Consider the following 20,607-nt stretch of genomic DNA (forward strand, 5'->3'; position numbering starts at 1 on the left):
TTTAACCTTCATCTTATGTAACTAATCCCCATAAGATTTACAAACTGTATTTGCTAACCTTAAGCCACGTGTGTGTGTCTAGCATAGCCTAAGGTTTGTGTATGGGACAAACTCCTTAATAATAAAATCTATCATTATTACTAGACTTGTGAAGGCTGGTGCTGTGAAATGTGAATGAATTACTCTATGGTACAGATAGGTTATCAGTATTTAGGGCATGTTTATTCATCTATGGAAAAGATATGTCTATGTGATCATTAATCCATGTTCTGCATATTATTGACTATAAAGTCATACTGTATGCTTGCCTGTAAATATTTATACTTCTGCTCTACTGTTTGAATAACTGTCAAAATCATATTTGATGTATAATATTAAGAATTGTTGGCCAAAATCATAAATGAAATGGGGTTTCTCCCCTTTACTAAACGATTACTGACTTTAAAATAACATTAGGCATCCTAATGAAGTGGATTTTAACATGGATTAAAATGTATGTAAATCTTGAACATGTATCTTATCTGTTATAACATCCCATTAGGAAGGCTAAAATAGAATGGCCTGTAACATTGTGTAGTACAAAGTATGTCTATGCTAGATCAGTAGGATAGCACATCCTAACAGATTACATTTTGATGATGTTTTGTACAGAATGTTCAGACATGTAACATTGACATTTGTACAGATGAGATAAAATAACATATTTCAGAATGTACAATTGTTTATACTGTATATCAACAATTTTTTTTTCACAAGTTGAATATGTTCTTATCATATTTGTAATATATAATGGTTCTTTTTGTATATTCTGTAAATTGTATACAATTTTTACTGTGTTCACCTATCGGTATTAATTATATTTTATATCTAGGGGGCATTTATTTGATATACATGTTGACTATATTACACCCAAAAAACGGCTCCCTCGAATAAACGCCACCTAAAAACCATCCAGAAAAATTAACGCCACATGGTTTTTATTCAAATGAATACAGTATTTAAATTTTTAAATTCTTTATATTAAATGTATAAGTTTTTGTTTTGGTAATACTTATTTTTCATGGTTGCTTCAATTCTTTCATTGTTAATTGAAAACATTCACATTTCATATATAAATCATATTGTGCAATGTTCAGCATCAAATGGTGTTATTAATTTTATGAGATAGTACTATTAAATTGAATGATGTAAGTGGTTTGTGTGGATGTACTACTACTTGAATTGATACAAAACAACATTTTAGGCATAGGCCAAGCATAAAAATAATAGCAGCAGTCAAAATAATAGTAATGTATAATATTTTTTACAATGTAATTTAATGAGAAAAAGTGGAGGAATTCATGACATTGCATACACATTTAACACAGAAAATATAGTGACACAGTTCACAACCCTTGATCTACTACTTTTAGATAGAAAACGTGATGACTGGGCCTATTTGTATGTGAAAAAACCAGAACTAAGCTGTTTTCAAGAAAGAAAAAACAAAGAACTTGAAACGTCAGAAACAATAATGGGCGTACGTTGGCAATAATACTATAATCTAGTATTTTCAACAATACAACCCATCAAAATATGCACAAAAAATTAATAAAGTAAAATATATTGGATGACGAAATTAAAAGGCAAAATATTAAGATGAAATTGTCATACAGAACTGATTTGCTGAATTATGAATTGTTAATAATGTAATAATAAAGGTGACAAGGTCACAAGACAACTACACATACAATATGAATATGATTAGCTTCTATAAATAATATTTTGAAAATAATCAATACACGATTTGTTTTAAAAAAAAAACCCTTCTATTTAAAAAAAAAACAGTTTAATATCCATTATTAATATTATTTTATCTTTTAAGAAATATTTCCCTTAATGGAATTGTTTTCGATTGAGGCAGGATTATTTAATGAATTAAATTAATTTGTAAACGTCATCAGCCAGTGGGAAACGTGAAGTTAACAGGATGCAACCTAGTGTGACATCACACGTGTTTGATATACTATAACATCAACGATGGATAATAAAATTAGGCTACAATATGCGTTGTGCTAGATACACTCACTCAAAGAGTCAGTAGAAATCACTTTCTTTATCTTTAATTATATAAATATCATTTTAAAATATCTATTCTTTATATCAGCCTGTATCTGGATTCCTTATTTGGTATTGTTAATTTAGTTTTAATTTACATTTATATTTGGAGATTTAAATTAATATTTAATTAATAAAAATGTTTCTTCTTTTTTGTTAATATATCTTGTAATGTAATGCAATATTATAGTTATAAATTATTAAATTATATTATAATTATTTTAAATCCCTACCATATCCTAATTTTCTTTTTTCTAACAATACTTTGCGAAATCCTAATTGTTCTATAATTTAAAGTTATATATTTGTTTATTTTAAACACTGCTAAGCTATCATATACCATCACCATAACCAACCAATCAGAAGACAGCGTTTCAGAGTGTTTATAATCTTAGGTATTAAAGGATTAATTTGCGTAGCTTAAAAGTAAGAAGTGAAAATATTGAGATTGTCACGGCTTAGAAATCCCCCTAGTAAAGTGACATATTATACAGTGGTACATTCTCTTTCATCTACAATTGCGTCATGGTAACCAACTAAAGGTTACCCATGTTCCTAGGGGCAGGTGGCAGGCTGATGATGATAGATACTCTGCTTTTCAACTTTCTTGCATTTTGTAAATGTAATGTCTTTCTTTATATATTACAAAATTAACATATCATGTAGTTAGGCATCTAATTTCTATCTTCTGCTAAACTGTTAAGGATAATCATTGATTTTTGTGGGGCTTTTCTTTATGATCTAAATTACTCTTTGATTACCAGAGGAAATTATATAATGATTTCTATATTTTACTCAACATCTACACAATTCAATACGAATACATATAACATGCGTCACAATATTTGTTGAAAGGCTATTACAGTATTGCTATGAATTCCATAGGATAAAGTAAGTTCCAAAGGTGGTTCCAAAAGTGGTTCCAAAGGTGTCACTTAATAGGGGTTCCACTGTAATAGCTATATAATAAATAATGTTCATTATAGAAAATTATGCAAGTTTATTTTCCTTGTTGACTTAGGATTTATACACAATTCAATAGGAATATATACAACGATAAGATGTATCGTAAATTCAGTTAAATCGGTCAGACACATAAATGAATGTTATTACTATTAGGAGGCCAGTTAATCTAGTTAGCAACCTGAGGTCAAAGGTTACACTTATCAATCAGGATTGGTTGTATCACCTGTATTTAATATCTATTGACTGGATTAAGAAATTAAATTGTAATAAAAATATTAAGCGTAAATTGTGGAAATAGAACAGAAGCTTAATAAACAACAAACGTACTGTATCATTATATTATTATTTTAATTAAATTTTCTAGACTTCTATAGTAATATTAATCATCATGATTCAAACAGTGATATACAGTCAATAATAACAAAAAATAAATACAAAATACTATAAAAACACAGTTACAATTTCAGTAATAATGGTAGTCCAAAAAATGTTGTATAGACAATCAATCAATCAATCAATCGATCAATAATATATTGATGAAAGCTAAATCAATCAATCAACAATCCTTCAACTACAAAAACAGAAAGCAACTGACAAATACTAAATCAATCAATCAATCAACATACAATCTATCAATCGATCAACCAAGAAATCATGCAATCATAAATTAACCCACCAACCGAATCTTTTAATTGATAAACCAACACAATCTATTATCAATCAACCAACAAATCTATCAATTGATCAACCAACAAATCTATCAATTGATCAACCAACAAATCTATTAATCAATCAACCAACAAAATCTATTTATTGATAAATCTATCAATCGATCAACCAACAAATCTATTCATTAATAAACCAACAAATCTATCAATCGATCAAAAAATCTATTAATTGATCAACCAACAAAATCTATTTATTGACAAACCAACAAATCAATCAAATCAACCAACAAACATAATCTATCAATTGATAAACCAATAAATTTATTAATCGATCAACCAACAAATTTATCAATTGATCAACCAACAAAATCTATTAATTAATAAACCAACAAATCTAGCGATCGATCAACCAACCAACAAGTCTATTAATCAATCAACCAACAAAATCTATTTCTTGATAAACCAACAAAATCTATCAATTGATCAACCAACAAAATCTATTTATTGATAAACCAACAAAATCTATCAATTGATCAACCAACAAAATCTATTTCTTGATAAACCAACAAAATCTATCAATTGATCAACCAACAAAATCTATTTATTGATAAACCAAAAAAATCTATTTATTGATAAACCAACAAATCTATCAATTGATCAGCCAAGAAATCGATCAACCAAGAAATCTATTAATCAATCAACCAACAAACGTATCAATCATCCAACAAATAGACTAATCAATAAATCTATAAATTGATCAACCACCAGATTATCCTAGCTTAATTTGATGGTAATATTGGGATATTGTTATCAGATTTTTTTTTAATGAAAATAAAGAATACAAATTGTATTGCTCTTAATTATTACAGAAATGTCATTAGTTATCGTTAGTCACCTGTTTTCAGGTCAAAAATATAGATGCATGTTTTTCTTGTGCTTGCAAGGGCCATTATGCAACAAACCACCATTAAAATTAATCTGGCCAACACAAACTATCCACAGCGAGATATCAGTGAATTTATAATTACACTCATTAAGACCAAATCCACACTTATGATTCTTTACGATCATTAGGAAAAGCGTAGCATCAGAAAGGATTAACATCACGTTGAGTTTGCCATTATAATCTTGTACACAAATCCAACGCAGGAGCACTCCACATCGAGTTAAAACCACAACTCATACACATTATAATTCCTCTTAATTCCATAAAATATGCACCAACCAAGATTTTCCATTATCGCTATATAATTTAGTTAAAATGTGCTTTATAGATCCGCAAAGAAAATGGAAAATCGAGGCAGGGATGAGGGATACGGAAGATTAAATTTGATAAACAGGAAATCTGTTATGAAAGTGCTACACGTAATAATTTTAAAAGTGAAATATTATTAACAAATTTTTTATCAATGTACTATAATTTAATTAAGTATATTAAGAATAAAATGTATTTAATAATTTATCATCATTAACATTTAATTAGGTGGTGCACATCCACCAGATTCTCTGTACTGTATCTCCACTCTGTCCAGTATCATAGGCAAATTGTATAATACAGTGTCACAAATGCATCACATACCTGTATGTTAAGATTAGGTTTTATATAATTATACACATATGTGACACAGATTACAGATTTTGTGCATGATACTCGAGAAATTGAACAATTGGATAGGTACATCACCTATATTCTGACAGACTTTATGTTGTAGAATGAGCAAAAAGAAATTAGGCCTAACAGTACACTTTATAATGAAACAAGATGAAATCAAATATTTATAAATATAGAAGCAATACTTGAGAAATTCACAGTTGCATTTTATGTTTCCTGTTGCAGTGAAAAGATAGTTGAATGTGTTAATTGACAATTTTACTCTTTCCATTAAACTTTACATATACAAAGATATTTAACAACTAGAGTATAGACTGTTTACTGAATGATAAGAGGCACTAAAATTGGGTTTGAAATTTCAGACTACTGAGTAAATACAGACAAATGCAATGCGATTGGTATGACGTAATGGTAAGAGATATTGGACCAGCTACTGAGAAGCATGGGCTGAAGATTTGACTGTGCCATATAGCTTGTATTCTTTATGCAAGACACTTTTACTTGCCTTGTCATTCAGATGAAACATAAAGCCGTTGGTCCCATGGACATACGTTGCACATGTGCATGAAACAGAATTTTGTACATACTCTATTTCAAAAGATTAAGGGAGCATCTCCCAGAATGCAGTATAACACTATCAGTAAGGAATGAATAGATGGATTTTTAATTACAAAAGAAACAAAATATTGTGGCAATAAAACAATATTTCTAGATTTTCTATCCTCCAACAATATGTACCCATATTTGTCTTCGTCAATATATAAAATATAAAAAAATACACATCACATTTAATTTATTTTAATTTGGTTAAAACAATTCAAGATGATTACTGTACAATGATAGAATACCTTCATTGCTATCACAAGTGCTACACATTTGACATTGCCAACTAGTTTGACAAACCATTAGACTGACCCAGACCTTCACAAATACAGAGGTCCCTAAGGATACAAGGTGTTGACAGAACATGGCATGTTACATGACAAAACATGATCACACTAAACAGATTGAACATGTTACTATGACTGACAAGGAATCACCTGCCACTGGCATACACTGTTTCTACTAGAATGGATAAAACAGCTTCAAAATTGCTAGCTGGAGATTTTGTAGTAGATCAGTTACAGTATGGACGATGGACACTACAGGCTTTTATTCAAATGCAGCTGCCAGCACCATTTCATTCTTAAAATGTTCAGAAAACGGTAATAGTAGGCCTACCTCTAATTCTTTAAAAAAAAAACCTAATAATGATGATGATAATGTTGAAAATGATGTTGCTGATGATGACATTGATGATGATGATGTTGATAATGATGTTGATGATGATGATGACAACGATGATGATGTTGATAACTATGTTGCTGATGACATTGATGATGATGATGATGTTGATAATGATGTTGATGATGATGATAATGATGACATTGATGATCATGATGATGATGATGACATTGATGATGATGATGATGATGATGATGATGATGATGATGATGATGATGATAATGATGATGATGTTTTTATAAGATATTTTGTGATGGTCACGTAATATGGTAACAATGAAATTATTTCAAACTATTAAAAATGCATTTCAATTTCTAGAATGCAATATTAACAAATAGTGTAGTATTATTATAAGAAGATGCAAACCACTAACAAACAATATGAAGTAAATGTTTGTGAGCGATGTATATTGAAAGATTAATCTGCATACAATGAAGGAAGATAAACAGCTATTTCTGAAACGACTCAACATAAAGAAATACATAAAGTAAACCAAGTGAAGGCTGAATAAACTAATAATTCTAACATAAATGAATTAGTCTCACTACTCCAGACCAATTTATCAGGCTCGCAAAAAATGTCAAGAATATGACCTTTGATAGTCTAAGGAAGTTTATGACACTGTCGCCATGGCGATAACATCTTGTCTTCATTATATTTCACCTCAAGCAGACACCAATGTATTGATGGGGGAATAAACTGTCTTTGATATCATGGCTCACTATCACATTTGGAAATTTCTGATGCATTTCTAATTTATAACATGAAGTGCCAATCACAGTAAATGCATCATTAGGCTTTTAAAATAAATTAAATAACTTTAAAAATAGTGTGAATAATGTAATTTGAAAGAATTATTATGTAGGCCTATGTTATAACAAATTAGTTTAATTCAAGTTGTAACGATAATTATTATGATGTTTATGATCATGGATATGATTTTCAATGATGATAATGATAATGGTAATGTATACGTTGATGATAATTATGATAGGACGTTAATGATGATGATAATGATAATAGTAATGTATACGTTGAAGATAATGATGATGATAATGTAAATGATGATAGGACTATTATTGATGATGATATTAAATGATATGGCCATTGATGATGATGATGATGAAGATGAAGATGAATATGATGGTTGTTAGATTATAGTAATGGAGAAAATGATTTGATTCTGATGATAGTAATGAAAAGGAATGTAAATATTTTTGATAAAGATAATTGATGGTGATGATATTGTTGATAATGCTTATTAGGACGATATTGATGATACTATAAATGTGTTGTTACTAAATATAATGAAAACAATGAAAGCAAACCTGATAGCATACGAAGGAGTATAAAGTCATTAACTATCCCTATCACCATCTCTATCTTGAAATTTAATAGCAATGCAAACATAATAAAGTATAAGTTATTGTCCTATAAAAGCTGGCCTTCTTGGAATTATTTGTTCGTTATGTGGCTATTAAGTGATATTTCTTACCACCTCCTATTATTCTCACACTATCTATAATTGCGATGGAAGTCTTAACCAGGTTGCCATGTTCATTTTACTCGCCCGACAGCACTTCTATTTTTATACCGCGTCAAGTGGCCATAGGCTACTGCATTCCACCACACTTACTCAGAAAAATTGGTATTATTTGAAAACATGCAAAATGAGAACAATAGTACTTGTGTTGCATACTGTTAGTTGTACTTTTCTTTAGTTTTCTAGCCTGAACTTAATTTGTATGTGCAATAATTGCTCCTGGCTGATGACTAATCCTAGCCATGTATGAATATGGAACATTAAAATGTCCAATAAAACATTTAATTTAAACAGGAACCTATTTATGCTCATTGTACATATGCTTTACAGTACAATGAGGCTACAAGATCTAGTAAAATAACGTAAGGTCGATCGTTGAATATGCTTATTTTGAGACTGGCACTTAAAGATGATAGATAATGTTATGAGCAACATTAATGACTAACAACATTAACAACATACACTATGAATCCACTATTGATAGACACCAAATCTGCAGCCGATTTTTGGTACAGTATCTGTAATTTGTATAGTAGGCCTACCATATGCAAATTCAGTGATACAGTATCACATAACTTTATATGTGATGTTGTATCATAGGCCTAAGCCTAACCCAGTCAATAACTGCATGTGATTACATCATTTGCCTATGATACTATACAAGCTATTAGTGGAGATGCAATATTGTACAGAGAATTTGGTGAAATTTTGCTGAAACCCAATAATCACAAGGTCCTAAAAAAGGGTCTGCTAAGAAAAAGTCCAAATGTCAAGAATTGTAATTACAATCATAACTCATTAAAATATATTCATTTAATATAGCCCTTCCTATACTTTGTTTTGGTGGCGCTTCACAGAACTTGTTTAATAACTAAGATCATGTTGGTCAAGTAATAATTATGGTTTTCGTAAAAGTTCATTTGTTAAAATTCTTTTCTGGTGGCTACTTATGGGAGGTAAATTAAACAAAAACTCAAATTATTATAGTGAAAGTCAGCATGGAAATAAATGCACTGACTAGATAGAAAAAACAGAAACAGGATAAATTTAATTTGCTGTACACTGGACTATCCTATATAGCTATTAGAATGGTTGAAACCAATCTTTGTAAATAATAATAAAATAAGAAAATAGATGAACAATTATTCTCAAATTGTAATTAAGGTACCACACCATTAATATTAAAGGACAAAAACAAACACTGTATTAAGGAAAACTTTAAATTATTATCATTCATAATTTAATTAATTAATATTTTCAGCCACATTGATTATTAAACCAAATTAGATGTCTAACTGGAACACAAGCTTAATTTTAAAGATGCATTGTCCCCCAAAAACATGAAAAATGAAGATTAATTAAATCAGACTTTGAATAGGTTATTTTGTAGTTTTAATAAAGTTAATCACTTCCGTAGAAAAAAAACTGGAAAAAATAATGTTTTCACTTATAAAATAACATAATAAATGGTTAAATTCAACCAAAAATCCATTGGCTGGCAGCCAATTTGACCATTTTTTGCTTTAAATTCCAGTTTTTTCAGGTAAATACATTTTTTTTGGATCCAATTTTTGGTTGAAGTCAATAACTATTATGTGACATTAAAATGGCATATTCAAAAACAAAAATTAAAAAAAATATTTTTCAGGGGGACAATACATCTTTAAGTGTTTTTTCATAGTTTTACTGTTAGTGTTATTGACTCTTTTGGTTTGAATATGCCGTAAATTTTAAACAAATATTGAATTTAAACCGGGAGGTATCCTTCGAATTATAATAAAAACAAGTTAATAAAACAAAATCTTACTTTTACTGCTTCTATATATCCTATTAGATAACTGCAAGAAAAAAGAAATGAAAGTTAAAATTTAGGTTTTTTTAATTGGTGTTTTTGAATTAAGCTCTGTAATGTATTTTAAGAAGTTTTTAAAGAATGCAAGTATCACCAATAATGTAAAGATGTAAGGAAGTCTCACTGATTCCTCAAAACTTCCCCCACTCAATAGGGAGCTGTCCTTCAGGTATTTATAAACGCTATCAAAATCATATTTATTATTATTTATTTAGTGAGACAAATAACACAAATTCTCAACATGCTTCTGGGGAAGTGGCTCCACATTGCCCCTTTAACGGACGTAAAATCTCACGTTCTTTGCATGCACCCCATAGTGAAGAAACACACATGTCTGAATATATTGCTTGCTTTACTGTTGAACAGGTATATAGGTTAAAGGTCAAGCAAAGACTAGTAAGATACTAATAACATCTTAAATTGGGTTAAGTATTTCATTATTTAAAGTATAGTTGCAATGATAAGAATGTAAATAGTCAGTTAAGATAGATGGTCACAATAAATAGCCACACTTGTTTATGTATGTATGCGCAGTATATAACGTATATAAAATATAATTTGACGTTGAGAACCGTAAACCAATATCTGGTCAATTGCGATAGAGAGTATCGTTGATACGTTTATGTTACTGAAATTAAGAACAACTGAGGTAACTTAAGTTACTGAATACGCTTTAGGTTAACAACAAATCACAAGTCGAATCAGCTTCATTTAGCTGCATCAAATATTTTTCAAATACATTTTCTCATTTATAAATTTTTCACCTCATGTCTTTTTTTCCTCTACTTAAATCCATTTTATTGGATATTTTTATTAGCATATTTTGATGTACTGTTTATGTTCCAGGGCTGAGGACAGTACTTTGATGTTATTGTGCAATGTTGCACAACCCTTGTGTTGTTTGGGCACATATTTTATTCATATTCACCAATGAAAACTCTTTTTGGAGTCTTTAAATGTACACATTATTAAAAACCACAGTATTTTCCATAATCTTAATTATGACGAAAAAGATTAATTTAAATTTACTTATTAACTGCAAAACATTTTTGTTGTTGCACAATCTGTTTATTCGCAATTATATTTTCATAAGTGACATGTCGTCAACTTTACAGTAGATAGATTGAATGAAATGGTATCATTTTACAGTAGATAGGTTGAAATTAAAATCATTAAGGTATGAAATTAACATACTGAGTAACAATAATATAATCTCAATCTGCGGTATTACACAGTAATTGCACCTTCACCTTTTAATTCATTTTAAGATATATATTCACACTACACTATGTACTGTACACTGTTGTTCTGTCATTATGGGTCTGTTTCTGCTGCATAGCACTGAATAAACTGTTTATTTCAAAATATTTATTTTACATTTATTGCATTTATGCTCAATTTTTACTCCTAAATAACCGTTTGAATCAGGGTGGTTGTTGATGGAAATTGTTAGCAATACCCAAAATGCAATTGGCTTATTGCAGTGTGGTTGACTCATGGTTAGTAGCTGTCAATCAAATAACCGTTATTTTGCATTGCAGCTAAAAGTTGCATAGCAAATTAATAACCAGTTAAATTCCGTTCTAACACCAAATTCAATTAATCTTTTTTACCCAACCTGCCTTTCGATCTCCCAAAATCGGAACAAGTTCACACACCCCATACTCTCCTTTAATTTAAAAAAAAAATTATCTTTCTAAATGTAAAAACTAAAAAGCTTGCAGAAAATCAAAATATATGAAAAAGATAACGTATTAAATACAGTATTTACTTGACAGCAGAAACAGGGCCATAGAAAAAATACATTCAACAATGTACAGTACATGGAATCGTATGAGTGAAATATTTATATCATTTATCTACTTATTATGAATTAAAAGATGCTTATTATACAATTTCAAAACAAAATTTAATGACAAAAGTCAACCTTTCAACTTAAATTCTCCCCATTCAACTCCAAAACATTCATTGGTTATATTTTCATCTTTGCAAAACTTACACCTACTTCAGGTCATTTTGAGAGTGTTGATGTACGCATTTTATACTAAGTGTATTTTAATGATCTGTTTGTACACATTTTACGACTGACCTCCATTAAAATCTATTACATAGATACAGTCAATTTTCTCATAACCGGACACCTTTAGGCCAAAAACGTCTGGTTTCTGGAAAGTCAAACCAGGTGTTGAGAATGCATTTACATAGACAGGATCGAAATACTCTGATTCCTACTTTAGGATTTCCGGTATTCAGAGAGGCTGTTTTACTAAGAAAGTTTACTGTTGTGTATTCTCTTTTACAATAAGCATAACTTGATCTTAGGACTCATCAAATTTTGGAACTGCATGACTTTTTTGAACATTATCATTTTATTTTTTAAATCGTTGGGATAAAAAAGTTTTAAAAAAGCATTAAATTTTCCTCAAATATTAAATAATATAAACAAACTATCTTTATTATCATGTTGGTAAATCACATTAGTAGTAAAGACCCTCACGCAAAAAAAATCTATACAAAAAAATATAACTTTTTAACAAGATTTGGTCGTAATAAGAATCCGACATGCCTGTCGCATCCAGAAATGGCCAGTGGCATGATTTTAAAATAGTAAAATTCTCACTTTGCTACATCACAATAGCCAATAGAACTCCTCACCAAAACAAATTATTAACAACTTTGGTTTAAATGGTAATAACAGTATATTCCAAAATCGTGTACACAATATGAATAGGACGCAACTACAATCCCGGCTTGTTTCAATATTCCTAATCATCTACAGTATGCTGGAAATTGTAACAGGTCAATGACATTAAACGCATTAGATATCTAGGTCATTTATGATATGCGAAAGGGTGTGAAGAACAAGTACAGTATATCACAAGCTCACCTATATTTTTTCCTTTGTGTCATTGGTATGAGGTAATCGACAAGGTCAAAAGACATTTTATAAAATTTGGAGCTGTTGCTAAGATATTTAAGTACAATACGTCTTTATTGAGATAATACGAATAATAAAATATTTTAACATTTGTTTAACAAGAAAGTGTCCCTTAATACCAAAGAAGAAAATAATCTAAACAGATTTGAATCTCAAATATATAGCAGAAGTTCTCTGTGCACTACACAGGACCAATGACTTAACATCTTATCTGAAGGATGATGCAATGAGAATAAACCTTGATAACCTAAATATAAAAACTGTCCCTCAAACCCATGCGTTTCATACACAAGTGAATTTCTTACCACTGCGCCATATTTTAACGATTAAAGCACTTTATGTCCTATAGGTTTAATAAATAATACAATTTTTCAGAATGACTTTCTATTGCTAAATTCTGAGTACGTTTAATACCTAAAATAGTTTTTAATAACTTTCTGCCAAATAAACTTTAATGAAATTATATTTTAGGAACCTATCTGATATATTTTAATTTAAATATATTATGTTACTTAGCAACACATGCCATTGCTAAGCAACATGTTAAATGCCAAGTTGCACATGTTATTGCTAGGCAACACATAGTTCATTTGGAATGTAGTACCAGTGATGATCTACATAAGATAATTGGAATAAAAGTTTACAATGCATTGATAATTTATTATCCAGTTCTTCTCCAATTGTTTAAGGAAACTATGTTTACAGAATAAACTTCCAGAAAACTTAAAATAAAATTAAATACAAATGTTGATAAGCACAAAGTTAAGCTGGGTTCAGACACAAATTATACAACTGATGTAAGTGTTTGTGTGAACAGTTAACTCTCTATATGTCATTAACTCTGATAGCTTTGAGAAGTATCTAATAACTCCGATAGAATTCAGAATGTAACATTAGACACAAGCGGTTTGTGTTTGAACGCAAAACAAGCTAAACTGCAAAGTACAGTAAATCCGATAGACCACAATTTAACTCCGGTAGAGAAAATAGCGTCTAAACTTGTTTTTAACTTCAATCCACACAAATTTATTTTTTATATTGATAAATATTTTAGAAGCAACCTCATTTTTAGTCTACCCAAGAGACTATAATCTTCTAAACAATTGTCTTGTTTTTTGAGCTTGATAAATTTTTAATTTTTCTTTAAATATAAATCTCTAATTCTTGTTTAATCTTTGGAGAATTTAAACAATCCGTAACAGACTAATGAAAGTATTAAATATCGTAATACTATCAACTTATTGCTACAGTTATACACCTTCTTCAATTTTATAATAACGAATTATATTCTGAACAAAATTGAAACAAAATCCACCTTTAATTTAAAGTAATCAGGCCATAAATTCTAACCCGAGACTAGAAGCGTATAATGGCTGCCTGTTGTTTCCAAGGATAATATGAAATTAATAACTTTTATTAGTAATAATATATATTAAAAGCTTGTATATTAACCTAAAGGTGAACTTTACGATATTTAAGAGTTCTCCCATCGCTAATTTCTCTACCGAGAACACTCGTAATGTCTGTAGCTTTCAATTTATGGCTAGAAATCAATGTATAACTCTCGCATGGCAGTTCTGCGACTTAAGCATGCCATTTAACTGTGTAAATCAGGTTATTTGAGATCGAATAGTTACATCTGTCGATGCCTCGTTTCCCGAACATTCCGTCTAATTTTTGTAATCACCTGTTACTTGATGTGTATGACAATGAAGTATCTTCGTTACAGACATTTTCTAATTTCCACTGCAACTACCAAGGTAAATCAAGGATAGCAATTTGTGACAAGCAAAATGGTACTCATCAGTTAACAAGTTAAATTTAGTAATTTGAGTTAGAATGGATAGATAGCTTTAAATGATACTGTCTGATCTAATTTCATGCTAGAGGTATTAGTTAATCACAAGTTAAACATTCCAGCTAGTTACAAGAATTAAAATTAGGACATCTAAGGAAATGATTTTGAAATAAATGTTCATAAATTAAATAATATGCAATATAGTATATAAAATATTTGTTTGTAGTTTTACATAATGATTTTATATTATTATGATAATTATTAAGACATCATAAAAGAAAGGATTTTAAATGAAATGGTCATCAAATTCATTCATATTAATATTAATTTTTTTTTTAATATATTTTTTTTTTAGGTTTTCACGTTCAGATTACTACCAAACTATGCTTAGTGTGAAATACCACGTACGATATTCAAAAAAATAGTTTATCTCAAAAAACATTCAATAATCAAAAACTATTAAACTTTCATTCTCAAGCAAGATTAAATCTGATTATTAAATAATTCAATTTAAGTATGTATTTTTTATGGATGAATATCGACATTGAAATAATCGTTTTGACCTCTGGTGTGACATGAACGTTTCATTCAACGTTATGAACTATTTTGATTTCAATGTTTGAGTTTCAATAATTGTTGGTAGAATGTTGATATTCTACAAAATTGAACAAATTAATTATTATATAAAACATATACAATTATTTACTAAGACAAACTACTAAAATAGATATTATACATGATGATGACTATCACCCCTAATAATGAATGGATTGTTCCATCCAAAAAAATTAGTCTGGGGACAAAAATTCCCAGGTGTTAATAAAGAACAAAGGTTTATGTATTGACCTGCTGACCTATCACGTCCACTGGTTATCCCGCAAATCAGCTAAAGATGTTCACTGTCCAATCACATTCATGTAAATGGACCTTCCGTATTACACTAGCTTTACGAGAACATTCTGTATATAAATACTTTAATGTGTTTCATTTTGAGACAACAGCCTATGGTATGAGAAGCAGATTTCAGAGACACTAACCAAATAAACAAACCTTTACTGGTAGTATCAGTTTATTTAGGTCTAGAATTTAATTTTGATTAATTATAAAACACATTTAAAATAAACATTCGTCTGTTCCTGAATTTAAATGCACAGGTATCTTTCTTGATATTATAAACATATTCACATATGTATTGTCCCACAAAACATGAAATATAAAGATGAATAAAATAACAAATTTGTAGTTTAATTAGATTGCCTATAAAAAAGACAAAATAAATAAAAACAGAAACCCAATTAATTCCAGACAATCTTTTGGTTAACTATTTGAACACAGCTATTTAGAATTTGAACAGGCACACTGTATAACGATGCCAATGGAAATGTATTTCAAATTTGTCAATGTATGGTAAATAAAAGTTGACAACAAATCTTAATTTAATAAAGATTTAGTACATTTAAAAATAATGTGGTTGAATGTAGGCTCTAACAGATATAATAGAAAAACAATATAAATATTGATACTTTCCAAAAATTTTAATACCTGAATAAAAAAATTGAATAACAAATGTACATATCATAAAGTACATGAAAAAGTTGCTTCAATGTATATATTATTAAATAATAAGTATGATATAGTATACATTTATAACGGATTTATTAAAGAATTTTTTTTAGTAATTGTCTTTATTAAATTTGATAATATATTGAAACATGAATATGAGTTTTAGTGCCAAAAGTTACATGCTTTTATATAAAATACTATCTCTTTGAGCAAGGCCTACATATAAATATAGGTAATAATGCAACGTTTCTTAATCTACAATGACCTTTTCAACTTGTTAAATCCTGGTCATTTACTTAAGTCCCTGTGCCTTAACTTAAATCAATGACCTTTAAAAGTTTTATCTTCGTTCATTGTTTGTATAAATGCACTATTGTATTTATTCTATTTTATATATAATTAATGTAAAATAAACAATTAAATTGATATGTTACATTATAAACAACAACTGTAATTATAGTATCTCAAATCAGAAGGTACAACATTAAATATCAATAATTACTTTTCAATATCGATATTTAAAAAAGAAATCATGTTATATTTATTTATCAAAATATAAAATATTTATTTTTGAAAGAAATTAACCTCATTCAACAGCAACTAACTTAATTACCACTAAAGGGTTCCACTACAGTAGGACGCAACACGTAAGTGAGATACTAGTAGATTGTCCAATCACAAGTTACTTATCATCCGAACTCTCGCTTGTGATTGGATAAAATTAGTGTTGCGCATACATCCTTGGGTTGCATCACAATCAAGCAGGTCGACTGATAAACTGTAATCATCATCTACAGTATTGAGGCTTAGGGAGTGGAGTTGTACAACCCTGGCATTAGGGCACAGTTACTACTATACTACTATAATATGCTACAATATTATATCATTTATAAATTTAAAAAAAAAAGGCTCAATGGAAATACTTACAAAAATAATTAAAAAGCTAAAACGTAAAACAGCGAGAAAGAAATTGTGCATATCAACACTTCGTGCATTATTTATAATACAAAACAAAAAATTGGAAGAAACAATACATTTTAATTTGGAATCCTATAGAAAGAAAAAAACTAATTTCACACATGAGATAGCATATAAGATAGGTATTAAAATGTTAGGTTCAGTTCTATATGATTCCATACTCCATCACTTAGCAACGTCTTATTATTACAATCATCCTTCACTTTATTTACAAATACACTTCTACTGACAAATAATTTGTCTAGAATTACAACCAATAGCATCTTAAGTGGTAATAATAATATCATTTAGCCCAAATGAATGATAATATGATTAGTGGTCTTATATAGGATGGTTAAGAAATGATTCTCGATTAAACTATTCATTTATCTTGGTGAATTAAAATTCACTCTTAAGCAATATCCAATCAAAGGATTTAATCATGTTCACACCTCTACTTGTGATCATGAGCAAGATTGGCTAAAGATATGACATTATCCTATAATGGACAAAATATGTATTCTTATTCCCTGAATTTTGCATTTAACATTTGACAATATTGATGATTTTAGACTTTACTATTTCCTGATTATGAATCTATATATAAAACTTGAAAATGAAAAATGTGAGATAAATAGTTGAAAGTTTGTTAGGCCGTATGGCTACTGTATGCTTCGCTATCAAGAATAAAGCCTGTGCCAATGACAGAAACGCCTGTGAGTTTGTTCACATGAAGACTAGACGAGCTGACCATCCATTATAAAGAACAATTCAGAATTACAATGAGACTGAAACTAGGGTAAGCATAATGTCCAACATAACAAGCACTGTTGAATGGATTATTATGGGATCTAGTAGTGTTTGCTCTGAAGGGTCTAACATGCCTATATACAGTATTTTAAATGTATAGATACATTGCATTAGTATATATATTACATAAATATATTTCCAAAATCTCTTCCAAAAAGGTTACGGTTCGGTTACTGTATGTATGTAACATATTGTATAAACATTTTATTATTTATTTTTATTATGGAACGACAATGTCAATTAGTCTAACATTCATCTGAATGATGGATGAACCTAAGCCACGGCTGTTTAAAACAATTGTTATCTTAAAAATAGAAAATCATGAGTTTACAAATACACATGTTTTACAATTTATTGATTACTTAAAAATGAAAAAATTCAAGGAAAAAACAAATCGAAAACACATCATGCGAAAAAAGCTAAAATATAATCACATAATTTAAAAGTCTAAAATCTAATGGCCTTGATTGTAATACCGATTTGAGAAATTAATCAATTCTACTTGGAAAATTAATTATTTCTAAACAAAAAAGCAATCATATTTATGCTACATAATATGCGACTCTGAATGTAACTCCTCCGGGTGTACTTGAAATCTATTCAATGTTTTACCTTTACGCTATTCTGTATATTGAAACAATACTAATTTTGTATTCAGCAACTCAGCCTAGACAACATAACTCTAAGATTAAAGAGAGTACTAAAGTTTAACGATCCCAATTGAATGCCATTTTGAGCCATGCGTTCTTATTTAGCTCCAGCGTGAAACTGTGCAACAAAACTATATAATTATACTGACATTATCCATCTATTCCGTGAAATATTATTAGTAATAAAATTATGATTGTAACATAAAGAAACTAGGCCAATAAAAAAATAACAATATTGATATAAAATGTTAATTAGTTAAATTTATTTTAGTCATTAATAATTTGTTTTCATGTTTATAATGTGTAGTAAAATTAGCATAGAATAGCATTTTAAATTTTTTAAACGTTTATTTATACAGTAAAACATGAAAGTAATTTTGCAGAGGTTGGCAAGTACATCCACCGTTAAAGTCTTTCCCACCCAACCTAAATTACCATAATACCCACCTAAGAATACTTATGGGTACATGAAAGTAGGCCTACCATTTTATTTTTTTCCACTCACAATACCTTTATGACAAATACCTCTACAGCGTGCCTAGTATTCATTATTAACCCAATAGGGTAGAATTTTTTCTTACAAAAACTGTATAATTCAAAATTTCAGACAACAATTCATTAATAAGCAGAAATATCTTTTAGCCAAACTAAAACGATATTAAATTCATCCATTTTTAATTATTTCTAATAATTTCTATTAAAGACTGTCAAAATTACTTTGAAAATTCATGAGTTAAGCTTTGAATTTAATCAGAAATTTCAGAAATGATTTAGAAAGATGATACCTAATAGAATTTGATGTGCCTATAGGATTTTAATAATACTTCATTTTTTCAGTATTTCAATTTTATAAAGTAATATTTAATCGTTTTCATTATCTAATTGGGGATGTAGCTTCTGGTTTAAACTAAGGCAACTTAAAGAAATGAGGCAGATGAAAAGGAGAAGACCGAATGTTGAGTAGAACCACGTTCACGCAGGTAATGTGGAGGATTTAATTTAGGTGAAAGAGGTCCTAGCAAAAGCCAAAAAACTGATGTTTCGACAGAATAGAGGGAATGAATAGACAGTGTAATGGAAGCATGCATTTGGAACATTCATACATAAGCCGGCATTCAAGAATTAGCACATTATCATTCCACAGCTCTGTGTGAAAGGTTCTTAGTAGGCCTTGCTTGTCTTTACCTTGCAAAACATTACATTTATAGGGGAAAACATTTAAGAAACTATTATATTGTTTTTAACATAAATGAATAGCCATAAGTAAGAATGTATTTGAGTACAGCAAGACAAGTCGTGAGCATAGCCTACCAACTGTTGCTGGGGCATTAGTGTAGAATCCAGATAATTAATAATGTAATATCAAACCTAATAGAAAGAAAAAACAAACTTAACACATGCTTATTTTAATGAAAACAAACAAAACTTTATTGTTTGCATAGATGAATTGTTTAGAATGCAAAAATAAATTTGCCAGCAATTATAAATTAATCAATCATATCATTTGGACATATAATTGCATTCATAGTTACTGTTGAGTGATCAGTGAGCGTATTGAATGCACCCATTGATTAGGCACAAACAATAGCTAACGCCAAATATGCTACCTCTCCACAAAGACCAGGTGATGACACGGTCAGTGCAACAATGAATTCAAGGTGACAGACGCTATGAACGTGAAGTTTAACAACCGAGCTGGCGCGAGCACACATCTCACGCTACAGTTATTGACGTTTCTCATATACATATAATCTTATTACTAATTATCAACACGGTAGTGTAGTTTTAATCAGTCTTAAATTATTTTGAACAAAAAAATTGATTCACGATGGTTGTCTTGGAAACAAATATAAAAAATCCTAACAATAA

General features: G+C 29.2%; 1 protein-coding gene and 1 long non-coding RNA gene across 11 annotated transcripts in view; one reads left to right on the plus strand and one right to left on the minus strand.

Moving 5' to 3' along the window:
• LOC144842732 (uncharacterized) overlaps positions 1 to 20,607 on the plus strand; it is a 173,360-nt gene that overhangs the window by 93,722 nt on the left and 59,031 nt on the right. The gene's annotated exons all lie outside the window — the stretch shown is intronic.
• The window catches only part of LOC144842664 (muscleblind-like protein 1), a 179,460-nt gene that overhangs the window by 81,811 nt on the left and 77,042 nt on the right, over positions 1 to 20,607 (minus strand). For all 10 annotated transcript variants that reach the window (XM_078699170.1, XM_078699172.1, XM_078699173.1 and 7 more), the window contains one exon: positions 9,978 to 10,008. The gene's annotated coding sequence lies outside the window, so the exon portion shown is untranslated. The remainder of the gene's footprint in view (positions 1 to 9,977; positions 10,009 to 20,607) is intronic.

The sequence above is a fragment of the Antedon bifida genome, chromosome 5, assembly GCF_963402885.1.
Source record: "Antedon bifida chromosome 5, ecAntBifi1.1, whole genome shotgun sequence".
NCBI classification, from domain to species: domain Eukaryota; kingdom Metazoa; phylum Echinodermata; class Crinoidea; order Comatulida; family Antedonidae; genus Antedon; species Antedon bifida.